This window comes from Penaeus chinensis, chromosome 10 (assembly GCF_019202785.1).
Source record: "Penaeus chinensis breed Huanghai No. 1 chromosome 10, ASM1920278v2, whole genome shotgun sequence".
Taxonomy (NCBI): Eukaryota; Metazoa; Arthropoda; class Malacostraca; order Decapoda; family Penaeidae; genus Penaeus; species Penaeus chinensis.
The window spans coordinates 1946343-1960655 of record NC_061828.1 but is presented as its reverse complement, the minus strand read 5'-3'; the positions used below and the strand labels follow the sequence as shown (position 1 = coordinate 1960655).

The 14313-nt window shown below is 34.8% G+C and overlaps 8 non-coding genes and 1 pseudogene across 8 annotated transcripts; 5 read left to right on the top strand and 4 right to left on the bottom strand.

Moving 5' to 3' along the window:
- Nucleotides 1-1550: 1550 nt before the first annotated feature.
- Nucleotides 1551-1743, bottom strand: LOC125030095. Its single transcript, XR_007115292.1, has one exon. It is a non-coding gene; the product is annotated as a U2 spliceosomal RNA (small nuclear RNA).
- A 980-nt stretch (nucleotides 1744-2723) lies between these two features.
- LOC125030210 lies at nucleotides 2724-2886 on the top strand. The gene has a single exon (XR_007115389.1). It is a non-coding gene; the product is annotated as a U1 spliceosomal RNA (small nuclear RNA).
- A 772-nt stretch (nucleotides 2887-3658) lies between these two features.
- LOC125030152 lies at nucleotides 3659-3776 on the bottom strand. The gene has a single exon (XR_007115341.1). It is a non-coding gene; the product is annotated as a U5 spliceosomal RNA (small nuclear RNA).
- A 2363-nt stretch (nucleotides 3777-6139) lies between these two features.
- On the top strand, nucleotides 6140-6302 carry LOC125030043. The gene has a single exon (XR_007115245.1). It is a non-coding gene; the product is annotated as a U1 spliceosomal RNA (small nuclear RNA).
- Nucleotides 6303-6927: 625 nt separating this feature from the next.
- Nucleotides 6928-7110, top strand: LOC125030142 (annotated as a pseudogene).
- A 2219-nt stretch (nucleotides 7111-9329) lies between these two features.
- LOC125030094 lies at nucleotides 9330-9522 on the bottom strand. The gene has a single exon (XR_007115291.1). It is a non-coding gene; the product is annotated as a U2 spliceosomal RNA (small nuclear RNA).
- A 1436-nt stretch (nucleotides 9523-10958) lies between these two features.
- On the top strand, nucleotides 10959-11121 carry LOC125030038. Its single transcript, XR_007115241.1, has one exon. It is a non-coding gene; the product is annotated as a U1 spliceosomal RNA (small nuclear RNA).
- Nucleotides 11122-11750: 629 nt separating this feature from the next.
- LOC125030182 lies at nucleotides 11751-11867 on the bottom strand. Its single transcript, XR_007115370.1, has one exon. It is a non-coding gene; the product is annotated as a U5 spliceosomal RNA (small nuclear RNA).
- Nucleotides 11868-13069: 1202 nt separating this feature from the next.
- LOC125030033 lies at nucleotides 13070-13188 on the top strand. The gene has a single exon (XR_007115236.1). It is a non-coding gene; the product is annotated as a 5S ribosomal RNA (ribosomal RNA).
- The last annotated feature ends 1125 nt before the right edge of the window (nucleotides 13189-14313 follow it).

The window sequence follows — 14313 nt, the reverse complement described above, 5'->3', positions numbered from 1 at the left end:
TAATGTTGCTGCCACTACACTGTTGGTGTTATTGCAAGGTCCTTTCCTCTATTTGAATCTGAAATTCAAGGACTCTCTCCCAGTTCCAAAACTATTTTTCAAGGATGTATTTTGAACACAATATGACACTAAGTTTTTTAAGGGCTTTGCAATAAAAGGTGAAAATGGATTGCACCTTTAAGTATAATTTTCATAATCATTTCCAAGTACTTTTTCGTATTATCAACCAATACTCTGTAATAAACTCTCATCAGTACTTGTCATCAAACACTAAACTATTGATATAGAGAGAACAACTAGAGCAACAGTGAATATAATGGTCCACGGAAGTGTGTGACAAAACATACCAATGGAATCTCCAGAACCTAGGGTGTAACTTAAAAACGATTTTTTGCATTTTGTATCAAGAGATACGTTTTTCTAAAAAAAAAAAAAAAAAAAAAAAAAAAGTCACCCGATGTAATTTCCACGACTTTTCCAGGATATCCCTCTGAAAATTCAAGATTTTCCGGACCTGGGTAATTACCTTCTCGAGTTCTGTACCCCTTCATTTACTTCATGTGGCTTGATAGCAGGTCTAAATGAATGAGAAAGTGTTCTTAACAACGGACACGAATCGTGGTTATGTTCTTATAGTAAAGAATGGTAATGTATAATTGGATTAGTAGAACATTACGAGAAATTTCGTCTTAGCACAGAATATTAACGAACTATAAGAAAGCAATTTAATTTCGCATGCTTTTAGCAGAAAACGATGTTACTCCACAAAATATTTACAAAATGTTTAAGTTGAACTGCATTAGATGATCTTCGACAACGAAGAAGAAAATCTGTTAAGCGTCACTCAGCTGTTTAGAGAGCTACTGTTAAACATTGACAATGCTTATAAATTAAAACAGTTGATTTACTCTTCGGAGAATTTGGACGAATTGTCAATGGGTATAGGTTTACTTTTCTGTATAAAGATGTGTCAATATAAGTTCCTAACGTGCACTTTATATGCACTGTAGAGGATGAAGTCAAGGTGTTACATAGAAAAATATTTGTCATTTGAAATTATAGTAATATTGATAATATAGATCTAATATTGAATTCATATAATTCATTAATTCATAACTTGATTATAAGTAGAGTAATCTGGAGGTACTAGCGACCCATGGCAAAGGTGTAGTACACCACAAGAAATCAGCTTCATTTTTAGCAGAATTCATGCGGCCGACATATAATATAACCCGAAAAAGTTTATACAAGGTTTTGGTTAAAATCCTCCTCGGTGGGAGTGGATGCGGTTTGAAGGTATTGTATTACCCGGCCGATTCCCGACAACGGTGTAGAAATGCCGTTAAGCGTCACCGACTCCTATTTACTGAGAGGACTTTGGCATCCTACAAATTTCAATAATTTAACTTAATTTCTTGGAATAATCTCCCCTGGCCGATTTCCAACAACGTTGTAGGAAAGCGTCACTGACTCCTGTTTACAGAGTGGACTTTGGTGTCCTGCAAATTTCAATCATTTAATTTAATTTCTTTGAATGATATCCTCCCCGGAGGGAGTGGACCAATCCCGGAGGTACTGCAATACCGGGCCGATCCGCGGCAAAGGTGGAGCAAGCCCCTAGCACTTCGCCATTTTCCAAAAATCAGTTTAATATCGTAGATCCCACATGGGGATCGTATCAGATATTAAGCTGATAAGAACAGATACTACACTTTGATCTTAGCCAAAAGGCCGAGAAGCGATACTGAAAGAAGGTTGAAAGTGTGTCCGAGAAAATGTTTCAGAGGACTTGCTAGTAAAGTTCTTTACAGATAGAAGGGCGTAAACGACCAGACATTGGAAATTTTGATTGTCATATGAGAATGTTTTCTATATGAAAATTCGAAAAAAACTGTTGCTAGGATATTCAACGTTGGATAACTTCATCGGACTCCAAAGAAAGTACATGTGGGCAAAAACCAACTGCCACATAACCTCTATTAACATATACCCACGCACACTCATACTATTAAACGCACTCTCACATATGCACGGCCGCAATTATAGACACGCACGTGCTTAAACACACTATATATATACACACAATCTCATGTATGTGTATATATGTAATTTTACATTGTAAACAAACACAGAATGTTTACGTAAGTATACACATATAAAGACCTTGTACGTTTTCTTTTGTTAAAAAATATCCAAACCTGCCATAAATACGTTTTACCAAATTGACAATACTTTTTTATGTGATATTATCCTGGCGTAATATACTGAAGATCTGATTGGTTTATACCTAAATGTGCATTAAAATCATCTGTGTATTACACTTATGCGAACACGTATATCCACATGAATATTACATATATGCAGACATGTATTTATGAATGTGTGGATGGATTCGGTGGATATATGTGTATGTGTGCGAACATATGTATACTTACGAACATTACCAAAAAAATGTCAGATGCTAAAAGTCGTATGGAATAATAAAATTGATGCCGCAAAGAAAGCTCATTCACTCTAATATATCTAATGGGTAATTTCACATGTAATGCCTTCTAAGTGAACATTTTGTGTGTAAGCATAGTTTTGAAATATAATTATAAGTGTTATTTACTAGGAGATTCTTCGGAAAACTAATGTCAAAGTTGATATTTGTATAATGTGTTGTAGTACTCATGGGCTTCTCAGTATGGGCGAGCGTTGGTCGGCGCGTGGGATAGAATAGCATACTTACCTGGCACAGGAGATACCGTGATCACGAAGGCGGTTCTCCCAGGGCGAGGCTCACCATTGCACTCCGGTGGCGCTGACCCCTGCGATTAACCCAAATGTGGTTAACTCGAGTGCGCAATTTTTGGTAGCGGGGGACTGCGTTCGCGCTAACCCCCTTAATACATCTCGTTATACACAAGTTTCCTAGATTGTCAGAGTGCAATATGGATGTATACTCTATACTTGCTGTATGTCTGCACCTTCCTCTCTCTCTTTATCTCCCTTTCCCTCCCTCCCATCTCTCTGCTCTCTATCTCCCTCTGTCTCTTTCTCTCCCTCTCTATTTTTATCCTTTTCTCTTTGTCCCTTCTTCCCGCTTTTGATGAGGCACAAAAGTGTTTCTATTTACTTAAAATTTTCGCTGATGTAACTCTCCGTGTTGAATGAATGAAACTGTAAACTGCACAAACTACTCATCACCATCCCCTAACGGCGGGCAGCGTAACTATCGTCAAAATGTTTGTCTGCTATTCTGGGGAACTGTACGGGCTTGAAAGTGCGATTAACTGATTTGGGTGAGTAATTTAAAATTTACGAAATATATGGCATATGTTAATACAGAAAACACAATAATTTTAAAACATAGACACACCTTCTCAATATTAAACTTGAATAGTTGGGAAAACAGGGGTAGCAACAGTTTTCTATTGTTAACAATATTTCAAAAGTTTCGTTGTTTGTGTCAGAATGTTCAGCATAATTCTCTAACGATAGTTTTGTTTGTAAATGTACAACTAATATAAATGGAAAATTAATGTTTAAGCTGAGGATGAAAGTGGGTGGAATCTTATGTGGTCTAACTCAATAGTATAAATATCCAGACTTTCTCCTTATTGTATGATTAGTTTCAGGTCGCCTATTGTACATTTACTGTTCATATGTTGATTTTGAACCCACTGAAGTGGGCTATAGAAAAAATTGAGTAAGACTCATTGAGTTGTTCCCCTCCACGGAAATCTTTAGTAAAAGGCGAAAGATTTATGCGTTTTGAAGGGAAACCAGAGTTATGAATGAAAGGTAAGTGAATTGACCAACAACGGTAGACCGAGGACTCTTAGAGCGATGAGTATAAAGGCAAGAAATACATATCTTGAAAAAAACTCTATTAGTTACTTCATCTAACAAGGATTAGCAGACACAAACGTGTCTGGTTATATTTATATTAACCAAGTATATAGACCAGGTAGTTTGAACGTAACTGAATTTAGCAATTCAAATTGAAACCTCGCATATGAAGAGGAATGTTCTTTTAAATCATTAACCACCGAGATTATGTTTAGAGATACATGAACCTTTTGATTCCCGTATCATATCTTATAGTACCTAGAAATGAGCACCTTGAAGTATTTATAGAATTTTGAAACTCATGAGGAGAAAAAAAAAACTAATATGTAAAAGGATGAAAACTTGCTGCTTCTTGGCTTTCAAAATCGAAAAGCTGAGTACCTGTAACTGAAGTGAAGTTTGACTGCTTATAATTAATGTAACCATTTTCGTGATTTCAAATGTTTCAACCAAATTTCCATTAATAAATAACTTTTTCGAAAATGTAGATACTATTACACTTACCACACAAGCAGCACTATTACATATCATAATTGTGCTTTGGCGACTTTGACTTCATTATTATCAGTAATGCTGACACTACCACTGCTAGTCTTATTATAAGGTCCTTCCCCCTATTTGAACCTGAAATGCCCAAAACCATTTTTCAAGGATGTATTTTGAACACAATATGACACCAACTTTTTAAGAAGTATACAGTACAAAACAAATTTCTATTAGTACTTAGTAGTCTTTAAGCACTAAACTATCGAAATAGAGAGTACAACTAGAGCAACAGTGAATATAATGGTCCACGGGTGTGTGACAAAACAAAGTAATCAAATCTCTGGAACCAAGGGTGTAACATGGAAATGATTCTTTTCATTTTATATCATGACACAGACGCTTTTCATAAAATGAGTCAGCCAATGTAAATTTCCATGACTTTTCCAGGATTTCCTTTTGAAAATTCATTTTTCAAGATTTTCCGGACCTGGACAATATAACCGCTGGAATTTCATTTTATACAGGAAGTCCAGGTGACGGAAGGACCCTTTATTACTAGTACTATTACTATTCTTGAGTTCTGTACCCCCTGTTTTACTTCATGTAAATATGTGACTTGGCAGCAGCAATAATGGAAAGGTATGAATGAATCTGAAATCGTGCTTAACAGCGGACACGAATCGCGATTATGTATACCAGACATCCTTACAGTAGAGGATAATAATGTGTTAATAGATTAGTAGAACATTACGCGAAATCTCGTCTTAGTACAGAATATTAATGGACTGTAAATCCAGGCAAAGTAATATAAAATTGTAAAATTGTCAAATATTCAATGTTAAGCTTAACTCACAGAACATGATGTGACAACTATAGCATATCAAGCTAATCAATTCTGTTTAGTGGTCTAATGGTTTGATTCTCTAGATTATCCGCGTAGAGTATGCTTGAGTCTGCCATGGAGTGTATTTTTATTTCTGTATAAAAGTTAATTACCACATTACTTCATCTTATGCACTTATGCAACGAGGAAGCAAATCTGTAAAGCGTTAAAGCGTCACTTAACTATTGAGAGAGGATACAAAACTTCTATTAAGATATATCCACGCACGCCCACACTAATAAGCGCACCTCACATGTCCGCATACATATGCACGGCCGCACTTACAGACACGCACGTGCATAAACATACTGTATATATATATGTATATCTTATCATGTATGTGTGTACATATTTAATTATACATAATAGTAAACGACTGCAGAATGTTTACGCAAGTATACCCGTAAAAAGGACTGGTATGTTTTTTGGTAAAAAATCTCTAAACCTGCCATAAATTCATTTTACTAAACCCACTAATATAATATTAGCGTAGCGTAATATAATGAAAATCTGGTAGAGACCTAAATGAGCATTAAAACCATATATTACATATATGCGAATATGTATATTCATCTCAATATTACATTTATGCGAACACGTATATCCATCTGTATTTATGGATGTGTGGATGGATATATGTGCGTATGTGTGTGAGTGCGCGTACATGTGTTTACGTATGTCGTATAGAATGATAAAATTAGTACCGCAAAAAAAAAAAACAATTACTTTACGATATATAAGGGGTAATTCACATTCAGTGCCTTGTAAATGAACATTTTGTTTCTAAACACTATTTTGAAATATAATTATATGGTTCATTCATTAGTAGTTTCTTCGGAAAACTAAAATGAAACTGTAGTATTTGTATTAAGTATTGTAGTGCGCGTGGGCTTCTCAGTATAGGCGGGCTTGGGTCGGCGCGTGGCTGAGGATAGCATACTTACCTGGCACAGGAGATACCGTGATCACGAAGGCGGTTCTCCCAGGGCGAGGCTCACCATTGCACTCCGGTGGCGCTGACCCCTGCGATTAACCCAAATGTGGTTAACTCGAGTGTGCAATTTTTGGTAGCGGGGGACTGCGTTCGCGCTATCCCCCTTACAATATTGGTTATACTAGATTTTTATATACATACATATATATATTTATATATTGTTTTATATTTATATTCATATTGATATTTATATATGTGATATATATCACATATATATTTACTTATATTAATGTAGAATATATATTTGTGTATCTATATACTTTTATATGTATAGATTAAAATATATTGTGCAGATTTACCAGTCCTTTGTTGGCTAAATATTAAATATGCGTCTTTCATTCTGACCCCAAATATATTGCCTAGGATTTTATGTAAAGTTTAGAAAAAATATATTTTACCATATAATATCCATCACACATAGAAAACGAAGATATTGATAATTCGTGTTGTCACAGGGACTCAAAAACAAGTATTTTATAGTCCTACGTCATGGCGATGGTATTGGAATGGGTTCTGAAGAAATATACATCTATTGTTCATATAGTTTACTTTAGTCCCTGTGCTATTATTTGATGTGTATAAATGTCTTGTTTTAAACTATGTATAGTATATACCTTATGTTTCCCTCTATATTTTACTGTATAGCATTTGATAAAATAAATGTAGATTAGGCAGATACTATAAAATGGGCAAACTCCGTCCACTGAGAATGAATTTAGAAGATGAAAGTACGATCATACTTTATAGGATCACTTCTGTAGTGCGATTGCCGGGTTTCTCGCCGAGATTCTCGGAATATATTCAACCACGATGAGGACTGTTAGTGGTTCGCAAGTGTTTTGCTTGAGAGATTTGATGACCGTTTTGACTCGGTTTACCGATGTTCAGAGGAGGATGACACAGGCTGAGTGGTTGAATATCAATCCATAATAAGTATTCTTGAAGTTTTGAAAACTGTTAAGGAAAAAAAAAGTCATAAAAAAGGAGGTAAACAAGTTGGTTCGTGGCTTTCAAAATCCAAAGTTGAGTCACAGCAAACTCCGTCCACTGTTAATATTTCCTTGATTTCAAGTGTATAAACCAAATTTTCATTATCAAATATCTTTTCCGCAAATGTAGATACCATTAGGCTTACTAGACAAGCAGCACCATTACATAAAATTGTGCTTTCTCTACTTTGATATTATTTTCACAAATGTTGCTTCCACTATACAGTGTTATTACAGGGTGAAATTCAAAACTTTTTTCGAAGGTGTAATTTAAACAAAATATGACATCAGGTTTTTAAGAGGTATACAATAAAAGGTGAAAATGGAAGGCAGCTTTTAGTAACTTTTCATAACCATTTTTCAAGTACTTTTTTATTTTCAACCAATACTCTGTAATAAACTCTCATCAGTACTTGTCCTCAAACACTCAACTATTGAAATAGAGAGAACAACTAGAGCATCAGTGAATATAATGGTCCACAGAAATGTGTGACAAAACTAATGAAATCTCTGGAACCTAGGGTGTAACATGAAGCAACGATATTTTACATTTTGTATCGTGACAGACGCTTTGCATGAAAAAAGTTAGTTTTCCAATGTAAATTTAGACTTTTCCTGTTTTTTTTCTTTTGAAAATTCAGATTCTCCAAATTTTCAGTACCTGGAAAGTGACTGCTGGGATTTTTTAAATTTTTTATTATTATTTTTTTTTTTTTATACAGGAATTACAGGTGACGGAAAGACCCTTATATAACTATTGCAGTGGGTAATTACTTTCTTGAGTTGTGTACCCCCTCTTTTACTTCATGTAAATGTGTTACTTGGTAGCAGCAATAATTTAAAGGTCTGAATGAATCGGAAATCGTGCTTAACAACGGACACGAATCGTGGTCTTTCGTGTTAGTAGAGAATACTAACAGACTGTAAATGTAGGCAATGTGATATAAAATTGTAAACTTGTCAAATGTTCTATGTTTAGCTTAGCTCGCTGAACATGATGTGACAACTATAGTATATCAAGCTAGGCAATTGTGTTTAGTGGATCGTGTGGTCTAATGGTTTGGTTCTCTGGGTTATCCGTGTAGAGTATGTTTGAGTTTGTGATGGATGGTATTTCTATTTCAGTATCAGAATTAATTACTGCATTACTGTTTATGGGACTTTGATGCCTCATGGAATGGGAAGGCATGCGGGTATTTCACACACTTCGAGTTTAAGGTGATAGTAACATTATTGAGTATACAATATCGACAACTGCTTCATATATTTCATCAATTAAAATCTCAGAATCCGAGAGGTACTGCAATACCTCCGATCCACGTTGAAGGTAAAGGAAGGTCTTAGTAAATCTCCAGTTCTCAGAAATCAATTTAATTTCACGTGCTTTTATCAGAAAATGATGTTACTCCATAATATGTTTACATAGTATTAAAACTATGCCAATCTTCGGTAACGAGGAAACAAATCTGTAAAGCGTCATTCAGCTATTTAGAGAGGAGCTACTGTCAAACATTGACAATGCATATGAATTAAACGATTTTTTTATATACTCTTAGGAGAGATTGGACCAATTTTTAATGTAATTTCTATAAAAGTTATTGTAGAGTATGGTTCTCCCGGTGTTCTGTGGGTATAGTAGGTTCAAGTCCTTGTATTTGCATTTCTGTATAAAAATGCTTCACAATATGTTTCTTATTTGCACTTGATATGCACTGTAGACGATGAAGTTAAAGTGTTACGGAGAAGAAAATTGTCATTTACAGACGCCTAATTTGAATTTATAGTAATATTGGTAATATAGCTGATATTGCATACATATTGAATAATTCATATCTTGATTATAAGTAGATTAATTCGGAGATACTAGCGACCCATAACAAAGGTGGAGTAAACCACTATAAATCCGTTTGACATTGTTCATTCTTAACAGAAATCGTAACCCGAAAAAGTTTATACAAGGTTTTGACTGAAATCTTCATTTGGGAATGTATGAGGTGTTAAGGTATTATATTACCTGGCCGATTCCCGACCAACGGTGTTGGAATTGCGTTAAGCGTCACCGACTCCTGTTTGCAGAGTAGACTTTGGTATCCTTCAAATTTCATTTGTTTAATTTATTTTAGTGGTATGATATCCTCCCCGGAGGGAGTGGACCAATCCCGGAGGTACTGCAATACCGGGCCGATCCGCGGCAAAGGTGGAGCAAGCCCCTAGCACTTCGCCATTTTCCAAAAATCAGTTTAATATCGTAGATCCCACATGGGGATCGTATCAGATATTAAGCTGATAAGAACAGATACTACACTTTGATCTTAGCCAAAAGGCCGAGAAGCGATACTGATAGAAAGTTGAAAGTGTGTCCTAGAAAATGTTTCTGGGAACTTGCTAGTGAAGTTCTTTATAGATAGAAAGGCGTAAACGACATGACGTTGGAAATTATCTAAATCTTGATTGCCATATGAGAATGTTTCCTATATGAAAATTCGAGAAAAACTGTTGCATGGATTTTCAACGTTGGATAACTTCATCGGACTCTAAAGAAAGTACATGTGGGCAAAAACTTTAAGCTTTTTCACCAACTGCCACAAAACCTCTATTAAGATATACCCACGCACGCCCACACCAAAAAGCGCACCTCACATGTCCGTATACATATGCACGGCCGCATTTATAGACACGCACGTGCGTAAACATACTGTGTAAATATATATATATATATATATATATATATATATATATATCATGTATGTGTGTACATATTTATTTTTTCATAATAGTAAACGACCACATAATGTTTACGCAAGTATACCCGTAAAAACGACTTGTACGTTTTCTATTGGTAAAAAATCTATAAACCTGCCATAAATACATTTTACTAAATTTGATTATACTTCCCATATGATATTAGCTTAGCGTAATATAATGGAGATCTAGTGCATACCTAAATGAGCATTAAAATCATATATTACATATATGCAACGACATGACGTTGGAAATTATCTAAATCTTGATTGTCATAAGAGAATGTTTCCTATATGAAAATTCGAAAAAAACTGTTGCATGGATTTTCAACGTTGGATTATTTCATATGATTCCAAAGTAAGTATATGTGGACAAACACTTCTTTTCCAACTGTCATAAAACCTCTGTTAATATTGTGTGAAAATTCGTGGGTATAAGCGCACACTCACATGTCTGCAATTATAGACATGCACGTGCGTAATCATACTGTATATATATATATTCATATATATATATGCCATGTATGTGTGTGTACATATGTAGTTTGACATAATAGTAAACGATCACAAAATATTTACGCAAGCAAACCCCCTTCCACAAAAAAAAAAAAAAAAAATTGTACGTTTTCTTTTGGTAAAAAATCTCTAAAACTGCAATAAATACATTTTACTACATTTAACTAAACTTTAATGTACATTAAGATCATGTGAATAATACTGTTACGCGAACATATATCTCCAGCTTAATATTACTTTTATGTGAACATGTATAATCATCTGTATATACGGATGTGTGGATGGATTCGATGGATTTATGTGTGTGCGCGCGCACACAGATGTATACTTACGAACATTACTTTGTAAGGCGACGTTTTGTTTCTAAACATTGTTTTGAAATATAATTTGATGCGTTATTCACTAGAAGTTTCTTGGGAAAACTAAAGTCAAACGCGATATTTGTATAAAGTATTGTTGTGCGCGTGGGCTTCTCAGTATAGGCGGGTTTGGGTCGGCGCGTGGCTGAGGATAGCATACTTACCTGGCACAGGAGATACCGTGATCACGAAGGCGGTTTTCCCAGGGCGAGGCTCACCATTGCACTCCGGTGGCGCTGACCCCTGCGATTAACCCAAATGTGGTTAACTCGAGTGCGCAATTTTTGGTAGCGGGGGACTGCGTTCGCGCTATCCCCCTTACAATATTGGTGTTACAGAAAAATTATCCTTATCCACCTGTCCACCTAGGCAACTCTGTTTTGCTTTTTCGTTAGGTTAGTATGTCAAAGTAGCCCACTGGAAACAGTGTCTAATGACAACACAGATATATTATGGCTGTATGTTGTAGTGGTGTGAATCGGTCTTTTATTGAAAAATAATGAATAAAAGGATAAGTCCGATATGCGAAGCTGAGCTTCGCCCGGGCTATGCCAATGAGGGGAGCCCGGCCTGTGCCGACTAATGTCGACTCGCTAACGTGTGTCAGCTGGTGCTGACTCGGCTTTTGTCCTTACCCGCCATGGTGCCCAGCCACAGCAGTAACCTCCAGGCAACAATTGCTACTTCTCGCGCCTGGGCGGGGCGCGATCCGCCGACCCCTCGGATGAGAGAATAATGAATTGTTGATGTAAATGTAAATAAGATGTGTGTATGCAAGAATATAAATGAAACTATACTGATTTTTTTTCTGTGCGAAAGCTCCTTATGTTTTGCTTCATTTTCTTCATGTAAAGTTCTAAATTCAAGAAAGAAAGAAGCAGTTGATATGAAAATCTGTGTGCCTCATAATATAGACTATGTATTTCATTTATAAGCTCACATCTTGCTTGAACTAAGGGAAGTGGGCTATAAAAAAATGGGTAAGACTCATTGAGTTGTTCCGCTCCACGGAAGTATTTAGTAAAAGGCAAAAGATATATCCGTTTTGTAGGGAAACCAGAGTTAACAAATGGTAACCCTAGTATCAATAAAAGATCGAGTGCATATATGAAAATATAGGTATAAGACTATGAAACTTATGTCGAAAGAAATACTGCTATTTTGTTTAATAAAGTTGATGCGTGCAATAAGAATTGTATACTCATGATTATACTAAATGTGTATATATATATACTTGTATATATATGTATATATATTTATGTATATATTTTTTATATTTATATACAAATTGATATTTATATTTACATTTATATATATTTACTTATATCAATGTATATATATTTACTTATATCAATGTATATATATATAAAATTGTGTTTATATATATTTATGTATCTATATATTTGTATATGTTTAGATTAAAAGATATTGTGCAAATTTACAAGTCCTTTGTTGGCAAATTATAGAATATGCTTCTTTCATTCTGACCCCAAATATGTTACCTAGGAATTTATTTAAAGTTTAGAAAAAATATATTTTACCACAGAATATTGCTCACATATTAAAAACAAAGATATTGATAATTCGTATTGTCGCAGGGACTCAAAAACAAGTATTCCATAGTCCTACGTCATGGCGATGGTAGTGAATAATTATGTTAGTCCTTTTTTATAATATTGGAGTATATATTTAGTGTGATAATCATAACCATAGTTTCTTTAAATATTTTGTTACTACTGATACATGTTCATTGTTATTTATACATATTTATAACAGGGCAGAATGTTAGTAAATCTACCTCATTCATTATAAAACTAATTTACAATCTGCAATACAGTAACAACAAAAAGTTACATGAAAGTACTCAAGATTTAAGATTCAGTAATAATCAGCATTATGATTAGCTACATCGTTTAGCTCTTGCATTGACGACAATGTGCAGTGTACACATATTTATAACTGTGTACAGTATCATTTTACTCAATTTCTAAGGCATTAATTGTGCACCCTGCATTCTTTACAGAGTTGTAGAATTCAAAAGTTGGTATAAGGTTTAAAGCAGATGCTTAAAAGTGGTAACAGTTGACTAAGCATTGCATATACCCCCGATACTGGTCGGTTGTTATTGATGCATATATTGTGGAGCATCTCATTAATATGACTAATGAATTGGTAAGTAGGTTTGATGCAAAAACGAAAGATACATCATATTAAAATGAATGGAAAACCTGAGGAGAAAGAAAGTAGTTAATGTCGATTAGGTATTTGCCAACGATCATACCACGTTGAAAGCACCGCTTCTCGTCCGATCAGCGAAGTTAAGCAGCGTTGGGTCTGGTCAGTACTTGGATGGGTGACCGCCTGGGAACACCAGATGCCGTTGGCATTTTATTTTAAATGCTAATAATGTTTAGTTTTTTTACATAATTTATAGCAGCTCTTGTATATTTATAAAGAAATCAATTAAAATTATACTTCAATCGATAGGAAACCATAAAATGCATCGCCTTCGGAAAGACGGAGGATATACAGAAAACTAATATGAAAGGAGTAACTAAAGTAAATGCAATTGTGCATTTTAAGCATTTTATCAAATTTCGGATACTAATAGATTATGCTAAAATGTTGAAAAATATTTGAACCTTGCATACCTAAGAAACATTGATAAAGGTATCTACATTAAACATAAAATGTAGTACAAAACATCTAGTCACTGGTGTGACTGGATGTCACATTGAAACTTGCAAATGGTATTTAGCGAGTAAGCAAATGGTATTACATTAGATCCGATCAATGAAGTTAAGCAACGTTGATTTTGTTTATTACACGGAACACAGGTGGTATTTTCATTTTAATATTCCTAATGCATTTGTTCTGCCTTCCTTTTCTTGCGCTAGTATAAGGTGCCACCCCAAGCGGTGGATCACTAAGACCATTTCTGTTCTGACTAAGCAACCAAAGATAGGACAGGTTATTTTTTAGAAAACACGTTTCATTTTTGGTAGATAAGTGTGGATAATCAATAAATTATATTTACTAGATAACAGTCATAAAGAGAAGCACAGCATAACATAGTTTAATTTTCACGGCAGAGAAAGCAGATCTTGAAATTGTATGTGGAAATATCCCAAACAAAAAATTGCACAATAGAAAACTACAAGACAAGCATAGAATCAATAAAACATAAAGGCTTTTTCATACATTTCCTGTTCTTCCCTACTCCATTTTCTTTTCAAATCGACCTTGGTTTTCTCTGTAGTTAAAGATGTGATGTCTTTCAGGAGTAGTAAAACCGAGAAATGCAACTAATAATCTGATATTCACGACGGTTACTGTGGAAGAAAGTTTGCACGTTTAAGAGTCCGTTTTAAGTATCCTGATCTTGAGTGATGACATACACACGACAACTATTGTTTTTTTTATCGATTGAAGGAAAGCAAAGGTGTTCCGAGAATGGGGAAACAGACTTCAGGATTCTCCACATTCCTTTTCTACGACAATGTAGACACAA